Below are 17,828 nucleotides of genomic sequence, written 5' to 3' on the forward strand. Positions count from 1 at the left end.
GAAGCTTGGAGCAAGGAGCACGTCTAGATACGTTCCCGAAGGGGACTTACCCATTTTTGAGTCCGTAAATCGCTTTCTAAATGGAGTTATGAGCAATTTTTGTTATTTTCCTTAATTTTTGGGTTTTGTTTTTGGGTTTGTATTTGGCCCATGGACTTTTAGGGTTTCATTTTAATTTCTGCTTCTTATTTAACTGTTTTTGATGTAATTTGGATGGTCAATCATCAATTTTATGAACTTTCGATTTTCTCCCAAATTCTGTGTGTTAACCCAAATTTTGAAGCCAATCCCACGGTATTCGTAGAATCAACGTGGTTTTGAAGAGATTGTCCTGGCTATTCTTTTAGAATCAACAGGTTCATTCTTGGTTATCTTTGTGTTGTTTTTTTTGCGCTGCATCAGTTTGTATCAGAGCCGAATTCCTGGTTCAAAATGCCTCCGAGGAGAAACAGGACGCCCGCTAATGTTCATGAGCAAGAACTAGAAGAACGTATTATGGCACGAATGGAGGAGAGGATGGATCAAATGGTTGACCAACTGACTGATAGGATGGTCGAACTGATGAATCGAGGAGGGCAAAGGTCTCGAACACATTCTCAAGTGGAAGATGGTGAATTTGGGAACCCGTTCGGCGGCAGTGACGGTTCATATTCTGAAGATGATCTAGAAAGGCGGCCAAGGCGTGATCATAGAGGTGACAATAGACGTTGGGAGGCCGGAATGAGAATTGATATCCCAGAATTCGACGGGGTCAGTTTGAATCCAGAGGGGTTCATCGACTGGTTGGCTACTGTTGAGGAAGTTTTTGAGTTCAAAGAAGTCCCTGAAAACAAAAGAGTGTCATTGATTGCTACCAGGCTACGTGGTAGGGCATCTGCATGGTGGCAACAACTGAAACTGACACGAGACAGGCTCGGAAAGTCAAAGGTCGTGACTTGGAGGAAGATGAAGAAGTGTTTACGATCCAACTTCCTACCCCATAATTTTCAAAGGTTGATGTACCAACGGTTGCAAAATCTGAAACAGGGTGCCAAATCAGTTGACGATTACACAACTGAGTTCTACCAATTGATTGCCCGAAACGATATCCAGGAGACAGAGGAACAACTCGTTGCTCGATATATTGGGGGTCTACGGGTCCAAATCATGGACTCTGTAAATATGTTTGACCCGGTATCTATTTCTGAAGCGCACCAACGGGCGTTGGCTTTTAAGAAACAAAGTCGTCGGGTGGGCGGTTCGTCTTCAACAGCCAATATTGGAGGAAGTCCCGGGATGGGTGGTATGGTACCCCGTGTTGTGCCTAATCAACAAAGACCGACATCTAACAGTGTTGGACCAAACCCTAGGACAACTGTTAGTAGCAGCTTGAAGTGTTTTAGTTGTGGGAAGACAGGTCACCGACAATCAGAGTGCAAGAAGGTCGGAAAACGTCATTTGTTTGCTGAGCAAGATGATTGGCAAAATGATGATGCCGATGAAAATTACGAAGATCCCCCTGTGTATGACGAAGAGCATCAATGCGAGGAGGAAGTTGTAACTGGAGATGTGGGGGTAAATTTGGTGGTAAGGCGGTCTTGTTTTACACCAAAAGTTGTTGGTGATGATTGGCTCAAACACAACATCTTTCAGTCGACATGTACTATTTTGGGAAAGGTTTGTACTTTTGTTATTGATTCAGGAAGTTGTGATAAACTTATATCTGAAGAAGCGGTTCAAAAGTTGGCTTTGAAAACAGAAAATCGCCCTAAGCCTTACAAACTACAGTGGCTTAAGAAGGGTGGTGAGGTCATTGTATCTAAACAAGCCCTTGTTCATTTTTCTGTTGGTACCACGTATAAAGATGATGTGTAGTGTGATGTGGTTGCTATGGATGCATGTCATTTGTTGTTGGGCAGACCTTGGGAGTATGATCGTAACATAGATCATAACGGGCAGACTAACACTTACAGTTTCTTGTTTGGTGGTGTGAAGATAACATTGGTTCCCAGTAAGCCAAATGAGCCAGTTCCGAGAACTTCGGGTACTCTACTAACCCTTAATCAGTTTGAAGACGAGTTGGAGGCGGAAGGTGAAATTTTTGTATTGCTCGGGAAGGAAGTCACTAAGGAGGTTGAAATTCCTGAGGCTATGGTCCCTCTGCTCAAGGAATTCGCTGATGTTTTCCCTAATGAATTACCTGATGGTTTGCCCCCTTTACGTGACATCCAACATCATATTGATTTACAACCAGGAGCTCAGTTGCCTAATAGGCCACATTACAGAATGAGTCCCGGAGAGCATGAGGAGTTGTGACGATAGGTGGAGGATTTGATTTCAAAAGGTCATGTTCGAGAGAGCATGAGCCCGTGTGCTGTTCCTGCTTTGTTGACTCCTAAAAAGGATGGTACTTGGCGTATGTGTGTTGATAGTCGCGCCATCAACAAGATCACGGTGAGGTATAGATTTCCAATTCCTCGACTTGATGACCTACTTGACCAGATTAGTGGTGCCTCTATCTTTACGAAACTAGACTTGAAGATCGGGTACTATCAGATTCGACTGAGGCCTGGGGATGAGTGGAAGACTGCCTTCAAGACTCGTGAAGGATTGTATGAGTGGTTGGTGATGCCTTTCGGTTTATCAAACTCTCCTAGTACATTTATGCGTGTGATGAACCAGTTGTTCAGGCCCTTTATTGGTAAATTTGTAGTCGTTTATTTTGATGACATACTTATTTACAGTGGTACTTTTGGTGAGCATGTCAACCATGTGAGGCAGGTTTTGACTGTACTTCGACGGGATAGTTTGTACGCAGCTATGAATAAATGTGTGTTTATGGTTCCTAAAGTCTTGTTCTTGGGGTACGTTGTTTCTGGGGAAGGAATACAGGTGGACGAGTCTAAAGTAGCAGCTGTCAGAAAATGGCCAAGTCCAACTACCATCACTGAAGTTCGAAGCTTTCATGGCCTTGCTTCATTCTATAGGAGGTTTATTCCAAACTTTAGTTCTATTATGGCACCGGTGACTGATTGTATGAAAGGGAAGACCTTTACTTGGACCGAAGCAGCAGTATCAACTTTCCAATTAGTAAAAGAGAAGCTTACTACATCACCGATTCTTGTATTGCCAGACTTTTCTCAAGTGTTTGAATTACACACGGATGCTTCCAAGGTTGGGATTGGAGCAGTTCTAAGTCAAGGAGGACGACGGGTTGCCTATTTTAGTGAGAAGTTGACGGGGCCAAAGCTGCGTTATAGCACTTATGATGTTGAGTTCTATGCAGTGGTCCAAGCTGTAAAGCATTGGCGCCATTATCTATTTCATAAGGAATTTGTTTTGTTCACATATCATGATTCATTAAGACATATTCGCAGTCAAGATAAGGTGTCACACAAACATGGGAGGTGGATGTCGTTCTTGGAAAAATTCACTTTCGTGGTTAAACACAAGTCTGGGATGTCAAATCGGGTGGCTGATGCATTGATTCGGAGGAGTAATTTGCTAGTTTCCATGAGGGTTGGTGTGCCTGGGATGGATGTCCTCATGGAGCAGCTAACGGTTGATCCTTATTTTTCTGTTGTTCTGCAAGGTATACAATCTGGACAGATGTCTGATTTTCTACTGCATGAAGGTTTGCTTTTCAAAGGCAATCAATTGTGCATCCCTGATTCAAGTCTCCGCCTTCAAATCATTAGGGAGCTGCATGGTGAAGGGCATGTCGGCCGAGATCGCACTTTACAGTTGGTACAATCATCTTATTTTTGGCCTACAATGCGCAAGGAGGTGGATAGATATGTTAAACGGTGTCGAATCTGTCAGGTGTCAAAGGGCACATCTACCAATGCAGGACTCTATATGCCTTTGCCTGTTCCATCACAACCTTGGGTAGACATCAGTATGGATTTTGTGTTGGGTTTACCACATACTCAACGGGGAAATGATTCAATATTTGTGGTTGTTGATCGTTTTTCTAAGATGGTGCACTTTATTCCATGCAAAAAGACGACGGATGCAGTTAATGTGGCCCAGTTATTCTTTCGAGACATCTACCGTTTTCATGGATTACCGTCTTCTATTGTATCAGATCGAGACACTAGGTTTTTGAGTCATTTTTGGCGCAGCCGATGGAAAATGGTGAACACTTAGCTCAATTTTAGTAGTGCATATCATCCTCAAACGGATGGCCAAACAGAGGTTGTCAATCGATCCCTTGGTAATATTTTGCGGTGTTTAGTGGGTGATCATGTGAAGACCTGGGATCAGAAGCTTTGTCAAGCTAAGTTTGCTCATAATCATGCTATCAACCGAAGTACTGGATATAGTCCATTCCAGGTGGTCTATTCTGTTCAGCCACGGGGACCACTTGATTTGATGTCACTGCCTGTTTCTAGGGTAGTTCCAAAGAAAGTGCAAGATTTTGTTGGAGGACTACATGATGTTCATAGGGCTGTTCATGACAACTTGGTCCGAGCTAACTCCAAGTACAAGCAAGATGCAGATAAAAAACGCAGACAAGTTGATTTTGAAGTAGGTGACTTTGTTTGGGCTGTTTTGACTACAGATCGTTTTTTGGTTGGTGAGTACAACAAGCTATCAGCTAAGAAGATTGGACCAGTGGAGATTGTGGAGAAGATTAATTCCAATGCTTACCATCTACAGTTGCCAAGCCACATTCGTTGTTCCGATGTATTCAATATAAAGCATTTGCTTCCTTATTATGGGGATTCTTCTGATGATGACCATGGTGCACATTCGAGGTCGAATTTTGTCTACCCGGGAGGGGATGATGTGGGCCCTAGTGTGGAGGATCGGGCCCTTGCGTTCCTAGAGGCCCACGATCGTGTGACTAAAGGGGCTTCACGAAAATGGCCATAACTTTGGCTACGAATCTCCGTTTTGGGCCTACGACCAGTCAAATCGAAGCTTGGAGCAAGGAGCACGTCTAGATATGTTCCCGAAGGGGACTTACCCATTTTTGAGTCCGTAAATCGCTTTCTAAATGGAGTTATGAGCAATTTTTGTTATTTTTCCTTAATTTTTGGGTTTGGTTTTTGGGTTTGTATTTGGCCCATGGACTTTTAGGGTTTCATTTTAATTTCTGCTTCTTATTTAACTGTTTTTGATGTAATTTGGATGGTCAATCATCAATTTTATGAACTTTCGATTTTCTCCCAAATTCTGTGTGTTAACCCAGATATTGAAGCCAATCCCACGGTATTCGTAGAATCAACGTGGTTTTGAAGAGATTGTCCTGGCTATTCTTTTAGAATCAACAGGTTCATTCTTGGTTATCTTTGTGTTGTTTTTTTGCGCTGCATCAAAGATACTCAAGTACTCTCCCATCTCTTCAGATTAGAGAAACTTTTATCTTTCTGCCTTATTTGATTCTTCTTACTCATTATGTCTATCATTGAAACTTCTCCAATGATCCAGAACTATACTTAAACTTGTAAGTATAACCATATTTACTAAACTTTAGTAAATCATAATGAATAATCTTATCAACTTTGTGGTGGACTTGATCAGCGCAAACCCAAGTGTATCCGTTCCCTTTGTCCTTCACTTGATTCACATATACATGTGAACAAGGAATTAGACTTAATTTCCCAAATATATAAAAATTCTCATGATCATACAATACAAGTTGCATGATTCCAAGTTTCTATCCAACTGAAACTTGGGTGATGAGAATCTTTCCTTATTTGGTAAATTATGTCACTTCCACTAATGAAAGAATCAAATCCATTTACCCATATTGCTTATCAATGGAAACATATAACCAACAATTTTTCACAAATGCCATTGTAAGGATACTTAAAATAAATAAAATCAAAACCATTTTTCTTTTATTTTAAAACTTTGCGGAAAAATTTATCCTTACAATCCATATGGAAAACTTGTTGTTATCTATTCCTAAGCAATATATCATAACTCTTAAGTAACAACTCAAAATTCTGATCACCAAACCATGCGATCGAAATCCATCTTCGCGATCAGAATCAACATATACTTCCTTTAAGTTTCTTCACCTTTTCTTTGATTCTTAAAACATCAACATGTGACCTCGTCACATTATGCAATAAGAATCTCAGAATAGAAACTTAATAGAGTTAGACAATGGACTTTACTTGAAGTAGAGTCAAACCTATTGACTTTACCATCCTTAAGATGTTTTAGGTAAATTTAGCAGCTTCGCAACCAATGTCTTTCCTTTGGCAACAAAATCATATGGACCTTTTGGAAATAGTACATGGGACTATCACAGACTTAACCTTTCTCTTTACCATTTGGTCAACCGAGTTGACTATGGCCGATCCCTTTCCATTGGGAAGAGAAAGTTTTTCCTGGACCTCCAATGTCACCATTTTCAATGTCAAAATAGGTTTGGAAAGTAGATCTTCCAATCCAGTTTGCTTTACTAATGCTCCAAATCATTGCTGATTTAGCATCATCAAGCAAATAGGTAAGATCATTAAGGGTCCTGTCGCGACCTGTCATCAGGGAGTGACTGAAGAACCAAGTCAGCAGCCACCTACCTCGAGACTTCGACACCCGACTCTCCGGACTTGTCAATATGTGGCTTAATCCCCAAGATCTAAGCACATATAGACTTTGCTTGCCAATAGGGATTGAGTGACTTAGAACTTATCAAGTCTTAAAACTTGTGGGATAGGGAGATTTATTGGAGGAGATGGATGAAGTGAAGTATGATTTCTCGTCCCACAAATGCCCAACAAAGGGATTGATCTTTCACCTTCATTGCCATTTGGGATATCATCTTCATTAGGAAGCTTATTCCTAAAGATTTGGGAAGACCATAGCTGTCTAAACTAGACATCTATAATGGGAGAAATTCAAGTTAGTTGATTTAAAGTCCTTAATATAACACCCAATATGAAATATTAAGGCTAGGATCCAACAACCTATTTATAACTGGAAGAGGGATGCCGTAATCCAAATTATAAAATAGTTGAAGGTAGGTAAATGACGATTTACCAATTTTCACCATGAAAACGAAATATTTTATTATTAGGTTTTATTAGTTTTGAAATTCTTAGATCTTTTGAGATACATTGAACTTTTCAATGGCATGTTTGAATCTCGATTGGGCCCTCTCAAATCTGTGACTGGGATGCCGAGGATCCCAAACAAGGTGTGAATAACCATACAAATTGACTTGGTACCCTTAACATTATTACCTAATCGATGTGACGTTTAACCACACACGCTCCACCGATCTATAATAAAGTCAAGTTACCCTTTGCCACTCTTACTAGTCCATGTTAGTGTGCCGGTTAACCACACACGCTCCATTAACGACTTGGTAAGGTACAAAGTGTAATTTTATGGGCTAGCACCTTTTCACATTTTCCTAAGTAACTAAGATTGGGAATTTATAAGTGTTTAGTTACTTAGTATTTTCCATTATACTTTTAATGAAGGGAGAATTATAGTCCATTCCTACCCGTTCGGTTAACGACCCTCCACCAGTCAAGGAAGCGGTGGGTGAGAGTGGACACCCATTAAACTGCCATTTTATAGGCAGTAACCTTATACCCCCCCCCCCCCCTTATAGACCGACTTCGTGAATGAGGCCTACTAACGGTAAGATTGACTTCCTCTTATACATATCTAGATAATTAAAATTATAATAATAGTATAAGGGTTGAATTTTAAACCTTTTTTAAAATTTCAATGTTCAATTTGGAATTAAAGTATACATGAGGAGTAACTTTTCAAATTCCAAAACTTGAGGGCAAGTTTTGAAACTATTTCAAGACTCTTTAAATCATAACTTATGAGTTTAATGGTTCATTAAAATGAAGACTCTTCATTTCAATGTAACCCCTTATTCTTTAAAAAACACTTTAAAGAAGTGTCTCTTCAACATCCATAACTTGAGGACAAGTTATGGAGTCATTAAACTATTTAATGGAAATAACTCTTACATTTTATGTAACCTACAAAACTTTTATGAGTTTTTAAGATTCATAAATATGACTTTTCACATAACTTGAAGACAAGTTACAAAAACATATTTTATGAACTTCTTTTAGACTAATATGGATTGAAAACAAGTAAAACATAATTTTTTCATTATCAATCTAAACTAACTCATAAATCAAGGAAACATAAAATTCTTGAAAATTCATAACTTGAGGACAAGTTATGAACTCCATACAATTTTCAACAAGATCATGAATTATATCAACAAACTATTTGCACACAATTCCTATGATCAAGCAAAACTCATAAGCATGATCATTCATAATCAACAATTTTCAAGAATAACATGAACACATATAAACTTGAAACTTTTATTATAGCATGGAAATTGGTTTAACATAATCATTACCACATTTAAAACAAGTTTTATAAGCCCAAAATAGTCAAAGGTATTGATTCTAGACCAATTCTAGTACCAATACTCGAAAATATGTTGTCTGGGGGTCCAACTCGTTGAGTGCATGAACAAACTCGGCGAGTTGGATGCATTTTTCCTTGGACTCGTCGAGTCCCTTCATGGACTCGGCGAGTCTGCTGGGCAGACAGCACCAAAAGTCGATTTTTAAGCAGTTTAAGCAAGTACAACAAGAAAACAAGCCTAGTCTCTGATACCATTGTTGGGTTTTGAGCAATCTAACACTCCTAAGTAAACATGCAACCCTAAATACCTTGGATCTATGTTTTCTCTATTATACATGCAAATATCAACTTTCCAAGGTATTGTTCTATTCTAGCATACAAAACTTTGAATAACACAAGTTAGAATAACATACCTTTTGTTGGTGCTTGTCTTCATGAAGCTTGAGTGCCTAGTGCCCCAAGTGTGACACCTCAAATGGTTCACACAACACCATAAGCAGTTGGAGTAACTTAGAGATAAATTAGAACACTTCAAGAATCGGCTTGCCCTCCATGCATATCTTAGTGGCCGATTTCTCACATCAATAAGATGCTTATATAGTTGTTACAATTAGGGTAAACCCTAATTGTCATGGCTTTCCATTTCCTTGGATCCATGGGTTCAAATACACCATGGAGCATCCAATGGGTTTTAGCCCAACTTGATAATCCATGGAGCATTAGCCCACTATATAAGTATGGATGATTTACACAATCAACCCATATATTTAATTAGTCTTCTTTTGATCACTTAATTAATTCTAGATTAATTCTTGATCAATACTAATTAAATAATCTCTATTAATATATTAGAACTTATAATATATTAATAAACCTTAAGTGTTATTTCTCTCATTTTAGTCTATCCAAGTGCATGATGCCATGCAACCCAAATGGACCATGCCGGGTCGGGTCAAGTCTTACCAATTATAGTTATGGACATAGACATTAATCCAACACTTAACCCATGGTATTACCGCTCATTTACCATACCAACCATAATGCTCCTGAGTCGAAACCACATTCGATTATACCCCAACCAAGTGTTTAGGTTATGCTTCAAACCCCACAGCCTTAATCAGACAATAACAAGCAGAGATGCCCTAACACAACCTTGATCACATATCCACCATGCGTCACTACTGATGCGCGATGAGACCTGAATACCCATTCTTGTGCAACCCTTAGACCAAAAGTTTGTCCCCCACTTGGATTCAACCGCACTCTTCCAATCCACAAAATTTGATGGATTTTTAATCCATCTCACAACCTTACTATTCAAACGATTGACAACCAGGTCTTAGAAGAACTGACATTCAACTATTAACCAATCTTAGCGATCATACACATTCCAAAACTAGACGAATACTTCCTGAAATCCCAACTAGGTCAATAATCCTAAGCACTTCCTATAATACAACTCCACATCCTTAAGCCAAGTTAGATCATGACAAAGAACTATAACCCTTGACCGCAACGGATGAATCACCAATTCAACAACCCACTTACCGAAAAATCGATGCATACAGAACATCTCTAACTAAGTCCGTATAAATTCTCTCGACAATCCCAACATCTGAACAAAACTGTGCGATTAAGTCGTCACCCGCACTCTAGAGTGATGGTTCACTACTGCTCTTTCCCTACCAACAGTAGTAATGAGTTCAAATCTTGTCAACAATCAGCTGACATCCATCCTTAGCGATACAAGTGCTCCTGAACTCTGACTTCGTTGTCCCAGATGAGGACACCCAGCTTCCCCGATATTGTTTCCTTAAATCTTTTTATGTGAGGACCACACTCACAATTCCGTAAACATAAACCTGGCAGTAAATCACCCTGCACTCACATTATGACCAATCCCTTACACCTCTCAATCATGACAAATCTTCATCAACTCTAGTTCTAATAATCTCATGAACCTACTCTGTAATCCTTCCGAATCATTGTGTTGAAACCAACACATCCATCTGGTTATTGATCCAATTAGCGGGATGCTTAGTTCACTCAAGGGCCTACTCTAATGATGGATAATAATAATATAAATCCGGCTCCATAAGATGAGCTTCTGATCATGGCTCTCGGTTTCAAAAATGGCATATGATAACTTCTGGATAAATTAACTATATCACTCATATAGGTGCTTCCATTCTTAGATAAACAGGAGATAACATTTCACACATATCAACACAAGATCATAAGCGTAATGATTAAAGCATGAAAGAAAATAATATGATACATACCTGTAGCATCTTAGGGTTCTGCTCCCCCTTCCTGCAGGAGCACTTTCAATAGAACCTGTGCCGCCCCAACCACTAAACGTAGGCAATTTGCCTTGATATGACTAGGCTGATGAAAATGATGACACAATTCTACATCCATGGTGCATTCTTGGAAAATGTGTCCATTCCATCTGCACCTGCCACATTTGGACTTGTCGTGCACACGCTCATGTGTTCCTTCAACCTTATCATAAATGTCGTGGTCCCTCGGGCTTCTAGCACTAGGCATGGCAACATCAAACTGCTCAGATGTTGCTAGTAGAGTTGGATCATGAGTCTTCTTCCTCTTCCTCAGTTGCATCTCCAAACAAAGCTCCTGCTCCCGTGTCACGTTGACCATCCCCTAAGTTGCATGAATAGTTGAGACCTGATCCTCGAACTTGGCTACCGACATGTTAGTGATGTGACTAATAATTCTAGGCAATTCCTCTTGTAAGGTCTGTAAAACTTTAGCAACAATCCAATCACATAATCGATCCCCCTAAATTCACGATGCAAATCCTATATTCGATACCTCAAAGCAAGAACTAGCAATAGGATCCTCCTCCCCAGAAAAACTTTGGGGCTCTACAAAACATGAACTCCCAAAATGAGGGAGTCCATGCTCCCGACTGTTATGCCACGATCTCAGCCCGGAAACCCCGAGTCGCTCATGAAATAACACCATAACCCTAGTGTTATATGCATCCAGACGCTCCAGTATAATCTCCAGGATAGCGCGGGTGATATCCGACAAGATGAAACCCCGCATCCGCTCATCAATTGGCTAAGTGCCAACACCCGAGCCTGAACAAGATCCTTAGCCGCGAGTGCTCATTACCCTACTAAAAAGCAATCATACCATAATCTGAACATACATAAAGAATCCTCATCCCACAAGCTTCCTAGATTCTTTGTGACTCCCCTCGATTCGAGTATGGAACTTGTGCTTTCAGTAGTATGGGCCCAATACTACCTTCCACACCTATGCATACTTTCCTCAAGAGTTATCCTAAATCCTCTAAGTCATCTTCTCAAACTGGTACTCCAAGTACCTGCTAAACAACACAACCAAACTCACTAACCCATTTCCTAGGCTCTCATAGGTTCCGACGTCACCTTGCCATCAACTGGTGATGAACTCCCACTAATGTCAGCTAACTACTTCATGAATACAATCACATGCCATAAAGATTAGAATAATCCTTCCAGTAAAAGCCTCAACCCTACAACGGTTAGAATCAAACGAGAGCTGCGCAATAGAGTCAAATTCGCCAGTTTGAGATTATTTAACCTTTGCAACATGTGACTTAACATATTTCCTTAATAGGTAACTCACATAACTTAGAGTTCCACAAAGCACAAAGCAACCAACATTCGTGCGGTAACGCCCCAAGCTACAAAACAACAAGGGCATCTCGAGTTCAATTTCTACCAGGAAAGATTCCAAATCTAATATAACATCCAATTCCTCTTGGGCTACAAGGCATCACATATCAAAACAATCCATCCAATCATCTTAAATCCATACTAGCATGCAATTCTAAAAGCTCAAAAAATCATACATATAAAGGCATCTCTCCTAGCATGAAATCCTAAGCAGATCCTTAGCCTTAATCTAGCATGCAATTCTCATAATGTATAACTTAACAAACATGTATGGGTATTCTAGGAATCACTTACTTGAGCTCGGCTGATTGCACACATCACACCTCCTTTTTCTTTATAAAAATCTATTTAGAAAATTTATTTCCTTTCAAATTATTACCAATTCGTTAGTTTGAGTTCATACATACCCTAGAGTGCGCCCAAATGCATCAAACCAAGGCTCAGATACCAACTTGTAACATCCCAAAAATTCATAGTAAAATTTTCGTTTTCAAAATGATAAATCATACAAATGAGTTGTTCCAAAACAGATCAAAGTAATTGTATTTTTTAAACATCATAGTAATATCATTAATTGCTAATGCAGAAAACTCTGGGGATGTTGTGCAGCCACGTCGGGCCCTTCCCTTTCGAACCGGAAGTACCTGAAACCATAAACATAAACCGTAAGAGGAAAAATTAGTGAGTTCTCCAAAATAGAGCATACTGTACATACAATGGGCCTTTTGCGACAACTGCGTGGAACATATTTGTTAGTAACATGCGATGGGTCTCGCCCAAATAACGCGACATACCCCATCTAGCATCGGGCCTCGCCCGGTATACATACAAACACATACAATACATGTGTGAGTCACAAAGGCAGCTAGCATATAACATACTCATCAGGCCTCGCCTAGCATCGGGCCCCGCCCAGTATACATACAATACATGCATGAGTCACAGAGACAACTAAAATACTATAACATAATCCAATGGGTCGGCATTGGTGTCTTCGACCCGCAAGTACTGTGAGGAGACTCACCTGAATCATAAAGCCAACTAACACTCAGCTCAAACTATGCCGACCATAGCTAACTGCTCTCCTGACAAATGATGGGTGGTTAACACCTCCTGCAAATCCACACAAAGCAAACCCTATGTCTACCTTCTAAAAATAGAGATTGACCAAAAATTCAACCCATGCCAAAAGTCAATGGTCAAAGTCAATGAACATAGTTGACTATATCTGACTTCCATGTCGTGGCCTTCCTTGGCTGCGTCGTGGCCTTCACCCATCAAACTTACGGTACATTCCCAGCCGCCACGCCGTGGTGACATATGGCCACTGGTTTCCAGCAGCTTAATGGATTAAGCTGCCTTCCTCGATTCTAAGAGCTCTAAAGCTCGTATCTGGTCCAAACTATGGTCAAAATGATTAAAGTTTCCAACTTTATCCATTAAGACACCCAAAGAGACTATGACCTCAAATCCTAGTCCCAATAAATCTAAAAATCCATAATGTCGTAACCATTAAGCCCTTCATCGGAAGAAGTCCTGGAAATTAGAACCAAACCAACCAATGTTCATCCCTAGAAATATGTTCATAGAAATGAAATTGGTTCTTATTTATGAAATATTCCAATCTTGTTTATGAAATGTAATATGAAATGTGATAGATGTTCTTGGTTTTGATAGAAATTTAAAGTGGTAATATTCTTTGTTCAAGCATCGACCTTAACAAACACTCTTACTCATCCATGCCTCTTAATCATCCATGCCTCTTTTGAATCATTTAGGCCTATTAATCATTTACACTTTTTAATGATTCAACACTGAATGATTTAGTTTCTTCCAAGTTTGTAAAATCAATTAGAACGTACTAAGTCGGATGACTAATAAGTAGATATTAGTGTAGGATTAGTTGGAAACAATTTTGTGACCCTAAATTGTGATCATTTAAATTAAAAAACACATGACTAAAATTGTAAAAAAGTAAGTAAAAACGACTAATATTGTAATAAAAAAAGTTAAAATGAATAATACAACACTAATGATTCCTCAAATAGTTTTTACTGAGATAAAACTTCTTCGAGGTATTAAGAATCTATTTCGACAACTTCACTAATTATCTAGGAAAATATTAAACACTATGTGGCACCTACTCAGTCGTGTACTGCCGAGAGATTAATCGAACCTAGTTGAGATTTTTGTAGCACTAACTTCTTGTAACGTCCCAAAAATTCATAGTCAAATTTTCATTTTCAAAACGAAAACTCATACAAACAAGTTGTTCCAAAACCAATCAAGGTAATTATATTATTTAAACATCAGAATAATATAATTAATTGCCAATGAGAAAAACTCTAGGGGATGTTGTGCAGTGATGTCGGGCCCTTCCCTTTCAAACCGGAAGTACCTGAAACCATAAACATAAACCGTAAGCACAAAGCTTAGCGAGTTCCCCAATATACCACATACCATACATACTATGGGCCTTGCCAGACAACCATCGAGCCCCGCCCGCTAATGGGCCCTGCCCGGAACAGATCTGTCAGTAACATGTGATGGGCCCCGCCCAACAAACTCTGCAGGCCCCGTCTGGCATCGGGCCCTGCCCGGTATACATACAAACACATACAATATATGCGAGAGTCACAAGGGAAGCATATAACAAACTTATCAAGCCCCTCCTGGTATACATAGAAACACATACAAAGCATGTAAGAGTCACGAAGACAACTAGCATACTATAACATAATCCAATGGGCCGACATTGGTGCAATCGACCCGCAAGTACCGTTAGGAGACTCACATGAATCACAAATCCAACTAACACTCAGCTCAAACCGTGCCTACCAAAGCTAACTGCTCTCCTGACAAATAATGGTTGTTTAACACCTCCTGCAAATCCATACAAGGCAAACCCTAAGTCTATCTTCTAAGAATAGAGATTAGCCAAAAAGTCAACGGTCATAGTTGACTTTTGCTTACCGTCACATCGTGGCCTTCCTTGTCCACATCGTGTGCTTCACCCATCGAACTTATGGTATATTCCCAGTCGCCATGTTGGGGCGACCTATGGCCACGTCGTGGACACTGGGTTTCCATCAACTTAATGGATTAAGTTGCCTTCCTCGATTCCAAGAGCTCCAAAGCTCAGATCTAGTCCAAACTATGGTCTAAATAAGTAAAGTTTCCAACTTTATGCATAAGATATGATGCTTAAGGGACACTAGGAAGCAAAAAATTTGCCAACTTTATTCCATCCACTCACTCAATTCAACTCAATGAGCCAAAAAGAGACCAAAACAACCTATATCTAAGAGAATAGCTCAAAAGATAGAGACTTGTATCCTTAAAAATGGTTGAGAAGTTGATAACCAAGATAATAAAGTGTTGCTTGCTTGATCATTGCACTAATTCTTCCTCACTTTCTTCCCAAAAGCACCAAACCCACCCAAAATGAGCCAAAACCACCAAGAAAGATAGGACTAGGGTTTATCTGAGGTTGAGGGGATAGGGGACGAGAATGAACCCTATAATCGAGTTAGAGAGGCTTAATATGAAGGTGTGACATCCCCAAATTCACGACCATTTTAAAATTTTGATTTAAGCTTATTTGAAAATCAGAGTATTCTTTTTTTTGAAAAATAACATTGCGGAATTTGTTCCCTGAAAAATATGATATTAATATCATGAAAGCATTTTCGAAGAAATGTATTTTGTTTATATTAAAACTTTGAGTTTTCATCGTCAATATAGAACTATAAGCATAAACAGACCTTACATTCATTTACACTAGTGATTTACATCTCCTTTAATCTCTCAGTCTAGTGTAGCTTCGTATCGATACCTGTGATACAAATAAACTGAGTGGGTCAGGTTGGGAAACCTGGTGAGTACATAGGGATTTCGATCCCACAATGTTATATCATATATATATATATATATATATATATATATATATATATATATATATATATGTGTGTGTGTGTGTTTTAGAACTCACAATATATACAATTTTTCACCTCATATAAGCAATTTTATCCCACCTCGTAGATCCTCACAAGGATACGATCTATATTCTCAGATCTAAAATTAAACTCTTTACCTAATCCATACTCCTAGCTTCGGTATGTCTAATCCATGCTCTCGGATCAATAACTATGCCCATTCCATACTCTCGGACTAGGGATAATTGACTATGTCTAATCAATTCTCATGGATTAATGACAAATAACTATGTCCTCTCCATACTCTTGGACTAAGGACAAATGAATATGTATAATTCATTCTCCCGGTTTAATTACAAATCTTATAGTTCGACTCTCCGTGTATATCTCACCCACACTCATAACTAGCTACTACCCGATATCCATCCCAGTTAATTTAGGTTTGTTCTGTACCCTAAATCATCATATATTATCAGATATACTCTTAACGAGTATCAAATATACCCTTAACACGTATTTCAGAAAATAACAAATATATCACACACAAACATATATTTAATACTTTAATCAATACGTGTATTAAAATCATGTTAATGAAAGGGACTATCCACTCACACATAAACTCTTTAACAAATATTTAAGTCTTTAACATATATTTAATACTTTAATTAATACTTTTATTAAAATCATGTTCATGAAAGGGACTATGCACTCACTTGTTAAAGTGATGATTCCATACTCAGGCAGCTTCGCTTCTAACAATTCTATTTTCTTTCGGCGAAACCTAGTATCATTACTACTAGATTTTTGTCTAATATTTATAGCGACTATTTACGAGCGATATTGTTTTATAAGTGTTAAACAATACTTTTCAACCACTATATATACAGACATGGACCTGACATGAAACATAGGAGGGCAGGACCATTTTGGCATTATAGCACTTCTGAAATCCAACAACCCTATGCAACCCTTAAAACCAGATTCCCCGTACCGTGAGTAGTTAAAAGATATTATAATACACTTTGTGTATTATATTTTATAATATATTTAGTATTTATAAGTTTATAATAATGATAATAAACTTAAACATAAGCTATACTTAAAGTAGGGTAAGCATATCTAACTTACTGGGGGTTTGGCTAGCAATCAGGTTCTGCGGGGGCAGAACTTTCTAGCCGAAAAGCTCTTTTTCTCAGAGCCTTCTGGAACTCCGGGGGCTTTCCTCTAGCACTTAGAAGTTACTAGGTATTGGAGGAGGTTTAGAGAGAATTTAGCCGAGTTTTGTGCCAGGTGTCACCATCTGGTGGCAAGGCGTGGGGAGGAAGCAATGACTCATATTGCGCCATGTCACCCACTTCGTATCAGCCCATCCGGACTTCTAAATTCTGTAACTTTCTTATACGAGATCTATTTTTGACATTATTTATTATCACAAGTAGGTATTGACAAGATTTACAACTCTCCTTTTGCCTCCATCAGCTAATTCTCGTCCGAGTTTATATTTAACAGTACGAGAAGATTACACTGTTTACCGACCATGTAAAATTCATAAGTTCTGCATACAGATTCCGTTTTGTACTGTCTTTTTATTGTTGATCTCCTATTAATGCAATCTTCAAATCTCATTTAGGTTGTGTCGGATAAAAATCGATCGATCTAAAATTCGAATTCCAGGCTGAATATTGCTATGCCAAATCTTAGAGAAATCATAACTTCCTCATATGAAGTTAGATTTTGCACTTTCTTTTTATGCACACTCTCAGTTTAATGAATACTACGACTTTCATTTAGAACCCTAAGGCTAAAAAGTAGCTTATTAAAAATTCACTTTTTACGTTACGCGGTGTCGTGC

Source organism: Lactuca sativa, chromosome 3 (genome assembly GCF_002870075.4).
Source record: "Lactuca sativa cultivar Salinas chromosome 3, Lsat_Salinas_v11, whole genome shotgun sequence".
NCBI lineage: Eukaryota > Viridiplantae > Streptophyta > Magnoliopsida > Asterales > Asteraceae > Lactuca > Lactuca sativa.